Genomic DNA, 16197 nt, shown 5'->3' with positions numbered 1-16197 from the left:
GAAAATGGAGAAATTGTTCCACTTTTGATATGTTAACTCAGTGTTTACAGCTTAACTGTCAGCTTGAATGAAAGTTCCTACGATGCTATTGCAATATCTGCGTTTTACTTGAAATCAGTACGTAAAGCTTATGAGTCTCTGAAATTTAGACACAGATTTCAAGACGTCGATTAACCAGTTAATACATTTTCTTTATCTGAGATGCAGTGAAGATACTTTTTGCAGGACCCCATTTCATTATTTTGAGACCATAATGACAAGGTTTTATCCCAGGGATGTCAAAAGACGATCAATGAGTTCCTTACAAATTTGCTAATAATGCATGGATCTTTGTCTTTATAGGCCCGCATACTATGCTTGGGAGAATGCCAATTCCCAGTGAAAATCATGATTATGAATAATATCAGTACACTTGCACATATCAGATGCCTTTTTGGGGGAGGATGGGGGTGAGGTGGGGGGGTAGAAAGTAACTACTATTCACTTCTTTTTATCGTGATGTTGTAAAAGAGAAAAGTTCATGTTTGCGTTTCCTTAAAGAGCAGTTACTAGAAATGGTTACTTCAATACTGTTTGAAGCCTTTTTTTGTGCTTTTTTTCAGTCGGCAATGTCTGTTTTGGGTCACTTTGTGCGTGCGTGCGTGTGTTTGTGTGTGTTTTTCAGAGAGAGAGAATGTTATCGTGTATGTGCGCTTGCGATCCTTATAAATATAATGTTATCGTGTATGTGCGCTTGCGAATCTTGTAAGTTTAGTGTCTGAGTGCTTGCGTTTGTGAGCAGGCAAGGCCTACATTGTTTTATTGATTTTATTCTTTGTATGTATATATATGTACATCTCTCTCTCTCTCTCTCTCTCTATATATATATATATATATATATATACCTCTCTCTCTCTCTCTCTCTCTCTATATATATATATATATATATGTGTGTGTGTGTGTGTGTGTGTGTGTGTGTGTGCGCGTTTTCATCCTCACAATCTCACTGTCCGATCCTTCTCCAGCTTTCATAACACGGTAACACAGATGTTGAATTTCCTCTGAAGATGCTGCTGTTAAGAAGAAAAAAGAAAACAGAAATCGGTCGTGTCTGATTCTCTATTGTTTTCCGCCTCCTGAAGTGTCGGAGGTTATTTTTGGGCGATGTGGGTATGGCTTTTTGTGGGCCTGTTGTCTTCTTTTGGCTTTCTATCTTAACCTGGTTTCTCTTTCAGTGTCTGTTTGGGAGTGTTGTTCATATGATTTTATTGCGTGTTTCCTTTTATGGCGGTGAGGGGGTGTTAAGTGTGTGGGGTGGGGGGGGGGGGGGCATTTACATTGCTCTGTAAAGGAGAGTCTGTCTGCAGCAGACAGCTTGTGTTTCTGTTTTTTTTTTTTTTTTTTTTTTTTTTTAATCTGGAAACGTTATCGTTTATGAAGTCAGCGTGTTTTGGTTTTTGACTCACTTGTGTAAACAAAGTGAGTCTATGTTTTAACCCAGTGTTCGGTTGTCTGTGTGTGTGTCTGTGGTAAACTTTAACATTGACATTTTCTCTGCAAATACTTTGTCAGTTGACACCAAATTAGGCATAAAAATAGGAAAAATTCAGTTCTTTCCAGTCATCTTGTTTAAAACAATATTGCACCTCTGGGATGGGCACAAATAAATAAAAAAGAAGCCTAATTATATGCAAACTGCATTTACTTTTATATTTATATTTTTTGTATTCTCTAAACTTGGCACTTTGATCTGATATTTTGACACAACAACAAGAGCGGTCATTATTATCATTTTTTGTTCAAACAGGAACTTCTTTGGCTAAGCATGGAAGTTTTATTATTTATTTTGCAAACGTTTTGGTGCAGATAGTAAAAAAGGGAAATTACTCTGTTATTAATGCTAGGACTTCATTTGCCACAAGTGAGTCTTGAAGGCCTTGCCTCTCTTGTTATTCTATGGGTCTGTATATCTCCGATTTTTGTTTTGTTTTGTTATGTCTACCTACGTACAACATCTGCTTGTCCGTCTGCCCCCCCCCTGTCCGTCCATCTCCTTGTAATCCAGTGTAGACGTGAAGTTTTCCTGGGACGATAACCAGTCTTATAAAACGATACCGTGGATGATGTCAATGCTTTAACAAAAGTTTTCCTCGGCGTTTCATAGAACGTAAGAAGCTGTCTTTACCAAGTGTATACCAGGGTCACAAGAGAATGGGGCATGAAGGGCTAGTACACAGAAAGAAATGAAGAAACAAAACTTTAAAATCATAATTTTATTCCAATACGGGTACAGCTGGTTTTTTTTTGTTTGACGGTTATGCTTGTACACATACCCTGATCACGCGTGATGAATGTACACATGTAAGTGCGTGTTGATAACGAAAACAAATAAAAGATGCTCACATTTCGAAGTGATAATTTTAACAACATTGACGATGGAAGGAACATCTGCTTCATAAGAGATAATACCCACAAAGAGAATAAGTTGTGTTGACTTTTTTTTAAAGGGTAAGCGTTGAGGACGTCGATGACAAAGGTGCTGATGCTTTTAGAATGATGGGAATGAGGATTGATTCAACCGTTTCAAACGAACTGACAGTTACTGACAAAAAGTCACAGTGGCGAAGAAAACTAACTAGCGTAGTTATTCAGTTTTATCTGAGCGGGAGAGAGCGAAAGACAGAAAGAACGAGACTTGCAGACATACTGGTAGACAGGCAGGCAGGCTGGCAAGCAGACAGATAAAACGGTAGAGAGATAGACAGGAAAACAGACTTTTGGGCAGTCCTATTGTCTTACGAGGCGAATGCGATCACACACACAGACACAGACACACAGACACAGACACAGACACACACACACACACACATGTACAATACAGGAAACACCCAGTAAAATAATAGGGTCCTCAGCTTCAGCTTAAGTTATAGCTTTCTTCTTTAAGAAGAACAGAAAGAGCGATATGTTTGAAGAGTAGGTGGCCGGGCATCATATGCCTGTATACATGTGGAAATAATCAGTCCTTGAACTTTTCGTGGAGATTCTCTACTGCAGTACTGCTTGTTCCTTGGAGGAATTGTTTTATTATGTATAACGGAGATAGAATCATACGTTTGAATGCTCTGTCTGTCTGTCTGTCTGTCTCTCTCTCTCTCTCTCTTACAGTCACGCACACGTGTGTTCTCTCTATATCTCAAATGTATATCTAGATAAACAGAGCTAAATATAGATATGATCTCCAGGATCAGATTACGCGTAAAGGGCCTGTGTGATGCTGCAGAAGTGTCGGCTTTCCTTCTTGGTTTTAAAAAAAGAAAGAAAGAAAAAGCTGACAAGACATTTTACTGCGCCGATTTTGGACTCTGCTTCCTGACATGAGACTCGTCGGGTAAAAAGTGGAAAAATCCAAACTAAAATAACCACAAAAAACCAACAACAACAAAACAACAACATCAACAACAAAATTCAGGTAAATTGAAACGAAAAACGTATTGATTATTTGTGATATTCAGCGACCAGCCCACACACTGATGAGAGGATGTACTCTGTTTTCAGTTTCTGTTCTTTAAAAAGAAGAAGAAGAAGAAAAAAGATTTTTTTTTATATATATCTGCCATGCTTGTTTTCAGTAGACAGTATTGAATGCAAATGAAGAGTAAAAGAATGTTGAAAAAAACAACAACATACGAATGTTCTGTACTAAAAAAGGGGAGAAAAAAAAAAGAAGAAGAGAGAGTAATGAACTACGTATAACTACCACCACCACCACCACCAGAACAGCAACAACAAGAACAAGAAAACAAGAACAACAACAGTAAAAATGATAATACTAATAATGATAATGATCATGGAAGTACTTCTTTAGCGTGGATCTGGTGTAGAGACATATTAAACCGCTTACCCTCCCCCCTCCCCCCACATGCTTTACTCTGTTTCGGAGGGATGAAAAACGGCAAAACTTGTAAAAGAAACAAACTAATGTAAACAGAAAACTGGAGACCAGGAAGCGAGAAGAGCAGAGCTATTTTGGACAGTGAACAATGTGAGGCATTTCGACCCTTTAATGTATTGTGTCCTGTGTGCAGGCCCTAATAACGTAACAACACGCTGTTAAAATTTGTTTTAAAACGAAGGTGAGCCATCACAGTGAGAATGGGTGGACGGGTTGCATGTTTCGTTAACAGCTTTTTGATTTGGTTTCGTTTAATTTGGTTTGGTTTTTTTTTTTTCCTTTTCTTTTTCAGCAATAGAACACGCGAAGACGTGAGAGCAAAAACAATAATCTAACTTTGAGGGATATGATGTGATTTAAATGATGAAAGGGAGAAAGAGGGTTTGGGCATGTTCCCACATCCAAACACACAAACACAAAAGCTCTAAACACACACACACACACATACATACACGCGCGCGCGCGCGCGGACGTATGTATATCACGTATGTGTGTGTGTGTGTGTGTGTGTGTGTGTGTGTGAGAGAGAGAGAGAGAGAGAGAGAGAGAGAGAGAGAGAGCCGTGCCTTCACCTGTGTGAATACCGAAGCGGAATCCCAGAGAATAAAAGCACTGAGCCAAACAGTATTAGAAACACGTGCGAGCAAAACCCCAACAATGGATTGTGAACGGCTAAATGACCACGGCGTTGACACACAGGTGTAGAGCACAAAGAGCCTTCTGTCATGAAATTTCAGTCCCGGCATTTTCTTTCTTTTTTCTTCTTCTTTTATATACAAATATTTTTTTTAAAGTGCACTCACAAATTTCTGTGTGTATGTGTGTGTGTGCGTGCGCGTGTGTGTGCGTGCGTGCGTGCATGTGCACATGTGTGTGCGCATGTGCGCAAGTTCACGTACTTGTGTGAGTGCGCATTTGTTACTTACATAGACATGACTGTGAAGAAAAGGAATTCTACTCAGTTGCACAGAAAACCCTGCTGCGTCTTGTTTTGAAACGCGTTGAAAATTTGCATCTGAGCAAAGGTGAGCTCGAGTGTCTTCTAAACAGCTGGTTCGCATAAAACATAGACCTCTGCAAGGCGTGGAAGTAGAAATAAAACGGGTGAGATATGAATAAAGAAGACTTGATTTGATAACAGCATATTCCGTGCATGAACTGCGCCAGAGGTGGTGGAACACAGACCTAGGGTGACATAGACCTCCTCCTTTCCGCGCCAGTCAATATATTCTTGATGAGTTTTAATTTTTGTTTGACGAACGTTTGTTTGTCCAAGTGATATTAAAACTCGCGCATTGTGTGTGCTTGGTAAAGATTGAGCGTCGCGTGGTGGGTGGTGGGGGGGGGGGGGGGGGGGTTGGAGGGGAGGGCTTTTTTTCTCCTTCCTTCTCCCCCAACTGTTCTGTTCCCTCATCCCTCCTTCTCTCATCTCCCATTCACCTCAGACTGAACAAACCAACACCTGTCTGTAGAACTGTGAAGAAAACGCCACCAGAGAGAGAGAGAGAGAGAGAGAGAGAGAGAGTTGTTGGATAAGAGTGTGTCGTTGATGTGTGGACTTGGTGTGTGTGTGTTCAGGTGGAAAGTGGCGGAAAAGTTAAGACGTTCATTTGCCATTTCAACGTCCGTGAGGGTCTGGGTTCGAATCCTGATCTCGCCCTTTCTTCCAAGGTTGACTGGAAAATCAAACTGAGAATCTCGAGATGATAAGCCGAGGTCTCGGGTGCAGCACGCACTTGGCGCACTGAAAAAGAACCAGTCATGTGTTATCCTCTGACAAAACTATGTTGTGTCTGATCGGGACACAAATACAAAGATATACAGGAATGCTCATATTAATGTACTCAAGACCTGACCAGCGCGTGTAGGTTATGCTGCTGGTCAGGCGTCTGCCTAGAAGATGTGGTGTAGCGTGTATGGATTTGTTCGAAGATAGTGACGCCACTTTGAGCAACTGAAACTCTGTGTGTGTGTGTGTGTGTGTGTGTGTGTGTGTGTGCGCGCGCGTGTGTGTTCGTGCATGCGTGTGTAGAGGATATGAGGTGTGCCTGGGGTGATGAGGGTCCCGGAAGAAAGGGAATGGGAAGAGTTGGGAGTTGACCGCGGACGGTGGGGTTCTTGGGATGGGGGTGGGGGTAGGGGGTAAGCGCAACGGGAGGGTACCACGAAGTCCATGGAGGGTACGGGTGTGTGTGACCTTGTACATGATTCTGAGGGCAGGGAGGGGATCGGACCCTCCTGCAACTGGCTTCGGAAACGGCGAGCAGTGAGGTGGGGTAGGGGGGGAGTGGGGGGGGGGGGGTCTCGGCTGGGACAGACGCGCAGTGCTGAGGACTTGTTCAGTGTGCAGTTCAGGTTTGTGTCTGTTCTGTGCAGTCTGCTGCCCCCTGCATGTCTTCAAGAGACCCCAGGGAATTGTGCTACACGAGCTGCCCATTACCGGCCATTTGTCTTTTTACCGAGGTGGATCCAACTGCTTGCCTTGAGGGAGAGGAAACTGAGAGGAGGAGGAGGAGGAAGGGGAACACACACACACACACACACACACACACACACACACACACACACACAGATTCAAAGTTCAAGATAAAAAAAAAAATCACACACTTCATTTCTCAAGGGTAGAGATTTTAGGCATTGCCCAGTCTTCCAGTCTGTCCTTGTGACAACAATAACGATAACGACAAAACAAGAGAGACAGAGACAGAGAGAATGGAGTGTGGGGGGTAAAATCGATTGGGTGGGGGAGGAGATTCGTTTGTACGCATATGTATGTATGTATGTATGTATGTATGTATGTATGTGTGTGTATATATATATGTGTGTGTGTGTGTGTGTGTGTGCCCGCCCGCCCGCCCGCCCGTGTGTATCAGATGGTGAGTGCGTTCGCACCACTGAGCTGAAAGGGACTATTGAGCTCGATGGTTTGCGCGCGCGTGGGGGGGTGGGGGTTGGGGTGGGGGGAGTCATGCGTTGGAGTTTGTGCTATCATTGCTGTAGTTGGGAGTCTTCACTGCGGTTTAAAAAAAAAAATCTGTAAATTGGTCTACCTATCCATCCTTCTCCTTTAGATCTCTCTCCTCTCTTAAGGTGGTGTGGTGGGTGATTCCAATAAAGACAAAAATGATATTGCCGTTTTCTTTTTCCTCCACCTGTCCCTGGATTAAATTTGGTGTGGAGGAGGCTGGCACCAATATTGGACTCGGCTATCAGATTTGGGATTTCTTTTTACCTTCACGCCTTTTTATTTCTTTGGGGGAAAAGAGAGCGGTTTCAACGCCTTCCCCCTTCTCTCTCTCCCTCTCTCTCTCTCTCTCTCTCTCTCTCTGTGTGTGTGTGTGTGTGTGTGTGTGTGTGTGTGTGTGTGTGTGTGTGTGTGTGTGTGTGTTGTCTTTCTTTTCCACATAAACTACGGTGTCTCGCCTACGTAACGTTTTAACCGACAAGGTTCAGTTTTGACCACTGTCTGCTTGCGATGTCAGAGAGTCGTCGAAGTTAAAAGAGCAATTGGCTTTCGCGTTGTTCGGTCTTTTGGTCTGGGTTTCGTTGTTCTGGGGTGTAGTGTGCGACGTCTGCAGTGTTAGGCTCAGGAGATATATCAGGAGCAGGCCTTCCGCTTTATCAAGGAATATCTGCTAAGAGCAGTCAGAAGCTATCGCAGTCGCCGATGGCACATGGCATTGAGGAAGTGTAGTTCTGTGGTTTGGTTTGAAAAACAAAACAAAAACAACAACAACAAACAAACCACTTACAACATTTTTGCTCTTGGATGGAGAGAGAAAAAAAAGCAGCAGCAACGTGGTAACTTATTCGCAAAATTGATGCCATGCCATGTTAAGAGGAAACTTTTTTAAATTTCTACCACAGGTCTATAGAGGACTTTTTCTTTCTTTTGTTTGTTGTTCTTTATTTTGTTGATGTAAAATGGTTTAGAAGGCCTGAATTGTCAGATTTGATTTTTAGTAACTCTTGTTTGCATGTAAAATGTTTGGCACATAAAAGATTATTGAAGATTGGAAAAAAAACACCCAGTTGTGAGCGCAGACTTCTGGACCCAGCTGCATTGTTCGGACGGGAAAGCCTAGTATGGTCGTAACCCGCTACTAACTGTGTGCAGTATGGAACTGACCAATGGCGTAGTTCGGTCAACGTAGGCATTTAGTCACGTGTAACTGTCAAAAAGTTAGAACCAAGCAATGCAACTGGCACCTGGAGACTGACGACGCAAACTGTGGGAGATTTGATTGTTTGTTGTTTTCCCCAGGCCTGTTTGTTTCGTTTTTGTGGCACTTTACATGGAAGATAGGGTGTGTGTGTGTGTGTGTGTGTGTGTGTGTGTGTGTGTGTGTGTGTGTGTGGAAGGGAGTGGGGAATGTTTTCTTCTTCATGTTATGGACATGGATCAGGAAGATTCCATTAAAAGATCGGATGACATCCAACCCAGCCTCAAACCATATAATGCACGACACACATCGCTCAAGGTGTGGGGAGAAACAGGAGGGTCGGTGAAGTGCATGCGGGTGTATTTGGGACAGTCTGGATTACACACACACACACACACACACACACACACACACGGAGGGTCAATGTTTGTAGCAGCAGCAACAGCAGCCGCAGCATTAGAGATGGTTGTAACAGTAGAGGCAGAAGCAGCCCCGCAACAGCAGAAGGAGCAGCATCGTCAATGAATATTGCTTCATTCCTGTCGCATTGAAATGTGAATGTCGGCGATGGAGATGACTCGTTATAAAACAACAACTTAACACGGAATGTTCCCTATTTTCTTTTTTCTTTTTTTTCTTTTTTCTTTTTTTTTTTGGGGGGGGGGGGGGCAAGGGGAGGAAGGTTGGGGGGGGGGGGGTGGGGGGGGGGGGATTGGAGGTTGGTGGGTGTCACGCTAACACACAATCGGACAGTTGTCCAATATTCATGTCGCAGGGCGGAGTGCAAACATATGACAAGCTGGATATCAGTACCCCCCCCCCCCCTCCCCCACTCCCGTCTATCTGTCTGGCTGTATTTCTCTCTCTCTCTGTGTATGTGTCTGCCTGTTAGTTCTTGTCTTGAGATACAAACCACATAAAATATAATTTTTTTTCTTGTTTCAGGATCCTCAGAACCTCGCAAGGCGCTAATGGTATGTAACACGTTATATTTCGTTTATTCATTTATTGCTTTTTTCATTCTTTCGAAATCCTTCCATACATATGTATATACATACTTACATTTTTTTCCATGAGAGAGAGAGAGAGAGATAGAGAGAGAGAGAGAGAGAGATTCATTGTTTTAGTCGTTGGTCATTAATTCATTCGTTCTTTCATTATTTTTTTTTTCGTATGTGTTCCTTTGTCATAGTCCATTTCTCATGGTGATCAGCTCAGATCTCTTCTCACCGTGCACCTCAGTGTGTGTGTGTGTGTGTGTGTGTGTGTGTGTGTGTGTGTATAACAAAGGGTGAATGACAAGGACGGTTTTATGAATTTGAACGGAGCGTCTTGGTCGTTCTTAGCGAAGACGGGTGAAAGCTGAGGCTCAAAACTGACGTGATGAATCACAGGATTGGAGTTCTAACGGATGTTATCAAGTACCGGGGTTCATCGGAGTGTATATCTATTTATAACACTTCCTGGCAAGTTGATACGGATTGGTTTCGTAAAAGGAATCCAGTGGAAATGACAGCGAAACGAACACTGCCGGGATTGTGTTTGAGCACTGGTGGAACAGGTTGTATTTTGGTGGTGGAATGGTAAAGATGCTGATCTGCCGATAATACAGAGTCCGTGAAGAGTCTGGTTTCGATTCCCGCTCTCGGCCTTTCTTCAGGTTTGACGGGAAAATCAAACTAAGCATCTTGTCATTCGGACGAGAAGAGGTGGGGGGGGGGGGGTGGGGGGGGCGGGGGGGGGGAGTCGAGGTCGCATGTGCATGACGCACTTGGCGCGCTGAAAAAGAATTCATGGCAACATTCTGTAGAAGAAATCCACTATGATAAAATGCACAAATTTATATCTATGCATGCACTCAAGGCCTGAATGGCGTGTTGGGTCATGTTGCTATCAGGCATCATCAGCCTTGCAGGTGTGGTGTAGCGTACATGGGTTATCCCGAAGGCAGTTTAACTCACTCAGTACGGCCAGTCCTCTCTTGTCCTCTACACAGACCCCTCGGATGTCCAGTGGGTGTCTGAACGACCCAACCTTTAGCTTCCGTCGTCAGAACTGTGGTATTCTTTGTCAACATTCACCTCTTCAGTATAAGAGCGTTCCGCTTGCAATATTTTGATGATGGTAATAGGGATGAAACGCTGTTTAACGTCGTCTCTTTCGCCGTTCGTATGGAAAGAGTTAACGCCTTCTTGAGAAACTGGAGCTGAAAGTATGTACCTTGAGAAGTATTATCAAGGAGATGGTCCTCAGGACCAGACAGCAGTAAGTGGCACTGGATCACGTTGGGAGGAAATGACAAAGGGGGGTAGACAAAAGAAAAGAAAAAAAAAGGTTCTGATAGCGTCAGCTGACAGCTGAGGGAATAGAGCTGATTATTTGAAGGTTAGGGTTCAGGTGCTACACAAAGACGACGTCGTTGTAATGTATTGTATTGTAGAATAGTGTGTTGTAGTGTAGTGTAGTGTATTGCATTGTAAGTATTGTATTGTGGTGTAGTGTAGTGTGTTGTATTTTGTAGTGTATTGTATTAGTATTGTATTGTATTGCATATACACGCAATTAAAACAAAATCTGACCCCCCCAAAATGTGACCTTACTAGAGAAAGGCTTCATGTTCAGGTTTTTGTTTCCCTCTAGTTTTACACCGGGTTCGCCATTTTCTTGTGCGTATGTCTCTTCGTTATGCGTGTTTGTACTCTGACCCCATAAGTACTCTCTCAATTGTTTACCCCCTCCCCCCCCCCCCCCCAAAAAAAAAAAAAGTCTGCCGTCGTGGGTAATCCTCCTTGCCGTAAACTTCAAGGGGGAGAAGGGGGTCACCGGGAAGGTGAGGGGTGGGGTGGGGGTGTTGGAAATGAGAAAGTAGTCCGTAGGCAAAGTAGAAGGGGGATGGGCGCTTTAAAGTGGCCAGTAAGGATTAAAAAAAAATTAAAAAAAAAAAAAAAAAAAAATCCGGTCAACAGTGGGAGTTGACCCCACAACCTTTCGTTTTGGGTGTTGCATGCTGTACTAAAATGGTTGCTGTGTGGTCCCCGCCTCTTAAATTGATCATGCCCATAGGTCAGATTGTGTGTGTGTGTGTGTGTGTGTGTGTGTGTGTGTGTGTGTGTGCGCGTGTGTGCGTGCGTGCGCGCGCGCATTGTGTGTGTGTGTGTGTGTGTGTGTGTGTGACCGCCTGCCCCCGTGTAGAGACGGACACTAAGGGTTTGATAACTTCTCGGTCTCAGTAGTTAACAAGCAGCAGGTGAATCATAGTACATAGAGATGATGATGTGAAGATTGGCGTTTGACTTCAGTCAGGCTCAGGTTCCATTTTCAGGACAACAATTTTCACAGTCGCAGCTAGCGGAATGGATTTTCTATGTCCCTTTACCGTACCTATTTGGATTTCAGTCCGGTCTTTGCTCTCTTCAGTGGCCACATTTGATACCGATGGATTTGGGGTTGAGGGGGGAGGGGTTGGGGGGGTGGGGAGGGACTGGGTGGAGAGGCCGCCCAGCGACATTGGGAGTTGAACCCACGACCTTTTGTTTTGGGTGTTCCATGCATGTTGAACTGTAATATAGCTTTCTGTTTGTCCTCCGCCTCTGTGTTTTAAAATAGTTCGTGCGTGAAGGCCCTTGTGTGTGTGCGTGTGTGTGTCGTGTGTGTGTGTGTGTGTGTGTTCGTGTGAGCGTGAGACAGACAGACAGAGGGGGAGGAGGAAATGGGGCTCGAGGGGAGAGGTGGGGAGGGGGTTGACGGAGGGTGGGAGGGGTTCGTATCCTGAACACCAATACAACGGGTCATTGCTGTGCCAGAACGCATTTGTGTGTGTGTGTGTGTGTGTGTGTGTGTGTGTGTGTGTCTGTGTGTGTGTGTGTTATTTTTCATTTCTTTTCATCATTTTTTTTTTGTAGTTACTTTTGTTTTCTTCAACATTTCTTTTTACATTACGTTTGCATTCAACACACTCAGTCGTCAGTCATCAGACTGAATGGTGGAGACCTCATAGTGTAGAATGAACTCCCAACTTACTCAGAGTGTCAATGAAAAGTGTGGAAAGAAGCGAGGGGTGAGAACATCTCGATTATTTGTTGTCTTACCCTGGTGATAACAAGGAGGCGAGCTTGTGTGTGAGTGTGTGTGTGTGTGTGTGTGTGTGTGTGTGTGTGTGTGTGTGTGTGTGCACGCACACGCAAGCGCGTTTGTGTGAGGAGAGGATATGGTGGGAGGCGTTCACATCAAAGCTGAAGAAAAGCTGTCAGATTATAGGTGGGTTTTTTTTCTTCTTCTTCTTCTTCTTTTCCTTCTTCTGGTTATCTCTCTGGTCCAGACGTGTAAGGACGAAGATGGAGAGATGAATGAATAAGTTTACCAGTAGGTCTGTGTTTCAAGTTTTCGTTCTTTCTTTATTTAAAAAAACACAAAAATACACACACACACAGAGAAGTTTCTTCAGCAAAGAGAGGCAGGAAGAAAGAAGATGAAGGGAGGGGTGTATACAGCTGAACCAGATCGCTGCTCCAAAGGGGACGAGGGACGTCAGAAGGCAGCTTAATTAAAATTTACGATCGGTTGGTACCACCACCACCACCACCACCACCACGAGCCCCTCACCACCATCCTCACCACCACCACCTCAACCGCCTGAGCCCTGTTGCAGGAAGTACAGGGTGAATTAATCACAGACACACACCCACACACACACACACACACACACATATGTACATGCACGCACCCTCCTACACACGCAAGCACGCTAGCACAAAACACACGCACTGAGACACACACGCGTTCGCGCAACACACACACACACACACACACACACACACACACACACGTTCGCACATCACACACACACACACACACACACACACACACACACACACGTTCGCACAACACACACACACACTCACGCACACAACACACACGTTCGCACGCACACAACACACGCACGCACACACACACACACACACACTTGCACTCACGCACACACACATGCCCTGTGTTTAGAGTGGAGTGATTTATGATAGGGCGCGATAGTCAAGCTATATACGTTGCCGTCGTTTACTTTTCGCTGCTGCTTCCCGATTGGTCCGCAGACCATCCACTGCGGCACTTGAGAACCAAGTTGGTTGTTCCGCTGTCGGAATGGTTGCCTCCGCGTGCATCCATGTACGCACGCACGCACGCACGCACGCACGCGCACACCCACCAACCAACCTACCCCACGCATGTACATGCACGAAACGCGATTGACTGCGGTAAGTACGTACACGCACGCACGCACACATACAGAGAGAGAGAGAGAGAGAGAGAGAGAGAGCACACCAGATCGGTTTCGCACGCCCCAAGTCACACGGAGATATCTGGAGTAATCGAGGGTGGGACAGAGAGAGAGAGAGAGAGAGAGGGTGGGGGTGGGATAGGGGGAGGGTGATGGGGGGAGGGGGGAGTCAGACAGATTGAGTCAGAGAGAGGTTATTTCTTGACAAGTCTTTGGGGCTTGGAAGCATAAATGATAACAATATTTTGGTGTGTGTTTGTGAGGGAACGTATGAAAGCTCTGATTTATTCACAGGTCATTGGGTTGGGGAGGGGAGGGGAAGAGAGAGAGAGAGAGAGAGAGAGAGAGAATATTAATGGTGGCAGACATCTGGATGCAATGATTCCTCCCCCCCCCTCTCCCCCCGAGCCCCCTCCCCCAAATTCTCAGCCACCCCTCTTACCTCTCAAGAGGGTCGTTTTCTTCTTGAGCTTACATTGATCAGGTTAGACGTATTGAAGAAACGGATTCTTGTCTATTTTGTATATCTGTCTGTCTCTCTCTCTCTCTTCTCTCCGCTCCTTCTCTCTGTCTATCTGCATATCTGTATTTCTCTTTCTCACTCTGTTTCTATGTCTGTCTGTCTGCCACCCCCCCCTCTCTCTCTCTGTATATGTGTATATATATATATATATATATATATATATATATATATATATATATGTGTGTGTGTGTGTGTGTGTGTGTGTGTGTGTGTGTGAAATTACGGCTTTGTTTGTTACATGAGACCCCATACACTGTAGAAACAAAAACTCCAAAAGAAAAGTATATATCCTGACAGCCATATAGATATTAGATATTCAAATTGTTCTTGTGTTCCTGTTGCCAGATGCTCCGTGTCTCCCTCTGTATCCGTCTGTCTGTCTGTCTGTCTCTGTCTCTGTCTCTGCCTGTTTGTCTCTCTCTCTCTGTCTCTGCCTGTTTGTCTCTCTCTCTCTGTCTTTGCCTGTCGCTCTTTTTGTCTGTCTGTCTGTCCCTTTAGAACTTTAGGCCTAAATGCTAACAAAAAATGGTTCTCTGCTGACACGTCGGCACGGTCCCCTTGTCCTATGTGTGGTGCTTCAGTTGAAGATGAAACTCATTTCCTTTTTATGCGTAAGTATTATAAAAAAAAAAAAAAAATCGAAAGAAATGCTTAATTTTCAACGGTGAAAACTTAGAGAAAATGAACCTTACCAGTACGCTTTTGATAGATGATGAAGTAAGAATAAGATCCCTAGCAAAATTTATCGCCATAGCTTGTGATTGTCGGAAAAAGAAATTATCTTCGGGAGCCTTATGTAGTTATGGAAAATAACACTGTTACCCTGATGCCAGTCCCACAGTTTATAATTCTGAATGACTTTGTAGAAAGGTGGATGGTCGAGCTTTTTTAATTTTTCCTTTTTAATCTTATCAATACGTTCTATTTTATGATTTTGTTGTTGTTGTTGTTTGTCGCTGATTTTCTTTTTACTCTTCGCAGTGTGTCAGTTTCTCTGTAAACCGTCGTTATTCTTTTGTTCATACAAAGGATAGTATTGTCAATGCCAATAAAACAATGTCCGTGTCTGTCCATGTTTCTCTCTGTCTCTGTCTCTGTCTTGTCTCTGTCTCTGTCTCTCTCTCTTTCAGACAGAGTCTGACAGAGATGGAATCAGTGACAAATCATTCAGGTAGACATTGGACACGTCGTCACGAAGGTGAGGAAGAAAGGCGCAAAAGACTTGTAATCATTCTAGAATAAAGTGTGGGTTTAGCGCACGCGCGCGCACGTATGCGTGCGCGCACACACACACACACACACACACACACACGCGCGAATACATAACACTTGCCTACACTAATATTCGCAAGCATTCCCTCTCTCTCACCCACTTCCTCTCTTCTTTCCGTCCAATAACACTTCTAGTGAATAGACGTTGAACTGAAGATCTCACACACACAATACAGCATGCAGGCACGCACGCTGCGCCCGCGCATGCTCTCCAACCATCCAGCATGCAAGAGAGCGCGCCTTCACAGATGCACAGTCAAAGCGCACGCATGCATGCTCTCTCTCTCTCTCTCTCTCTCTCTCTCTCTCTCTCACACATACACATACATGCGCGCACACACACACACATACCCCAACACCCCCACCACCCCAAACACAGAGGCAGGCTGTCTTACATGCACGCAGAAGGATCGCGCGCACGCACACATACGCGCACATGCATGTATAGACTTACGTATGCGTATACACATACCACGGTCGCTGACACACACACACACACACACACACACACACACGTGCGCGCGCGCACACACGCACACACATCTGCCATTCCCACCCGACCACACACATTCCTCCCCCAAATCCTCCCCCTTCCGCACTCACTTCCATACCATAACTCTCTCTCTCTCTCTCTCTCACTTTTGCCACCCATACCCGACCACACGCATCACCACCGTTCCTTGCCTCCTCCCACTCTCCTCCCCCCCCCCCCCATTTTTCTCAAGCATACTCACCTCCCGTCTCTCCCCCCCTTTATATATATGTATTTATCTCTCTCTCTCTCTCTCTCTCTGTGTGTGTGTGTGTGTGTGTGTGTGTGTGTGTGTGTGTGTGTGTGTGTATGTATGTAGGTATAGTCGCACTTTTCAGCAATTTAGGATGCTAAAATGGGATTCATTCCGTCGCTCTTTAGCATCCCAAATTCAGCTCCAGGAATTTTGGATGCTAAAGTGCGACACACACACACACACACACACACACACACACACATATATATATATATATATATATATATATATATATATATATACATATC

The 16197-nt window shown here is 44.5% G+C and overlaps 1 long non-coding RNA gene across 1 annotated transcript in view; it reads left to right on the top strand.

The window, feature by feature from the left end:
* LOC143292271 (uncharacterized) overlaps positions 1 to 16197 on the top strand; it is a 115843-nt gene that overhangs the window by 22700 nt on the left and 76946 nt on the right. The window contains exon 3 of the long non-coding RNA XR_013056638.1: positions 9040 to 9068. This is a non-coding gene — a long non-coding RNA (uncharacterized LOC143292271). The remainder of the gene's footprint in view (positions 1 to 9039; positions 9069 to 16197) is intronic.

The sequence above is a fragment of the Babylonia areolata genome, chromosome 1 (genome assembly GCF_041734735.1).
Source record: "Babylonia areolata isolate BAREFJ2019XMU chromosome 1, ASM4173473v1, whole genome shotgun sequence".
In the NCBI taxonomy this organism is placed as follows: Eukaryota; Metazoa; Mollusca; class Gastropoda; order Neogastropoda; family Buccinidae; genus Babylonia; species Babylonia areolata.
The sequence above is the reverse complement of the archived record's forward strand: the minus strand, read 5'-3'. Positions and strand labels throughout refer to the sequence as shown.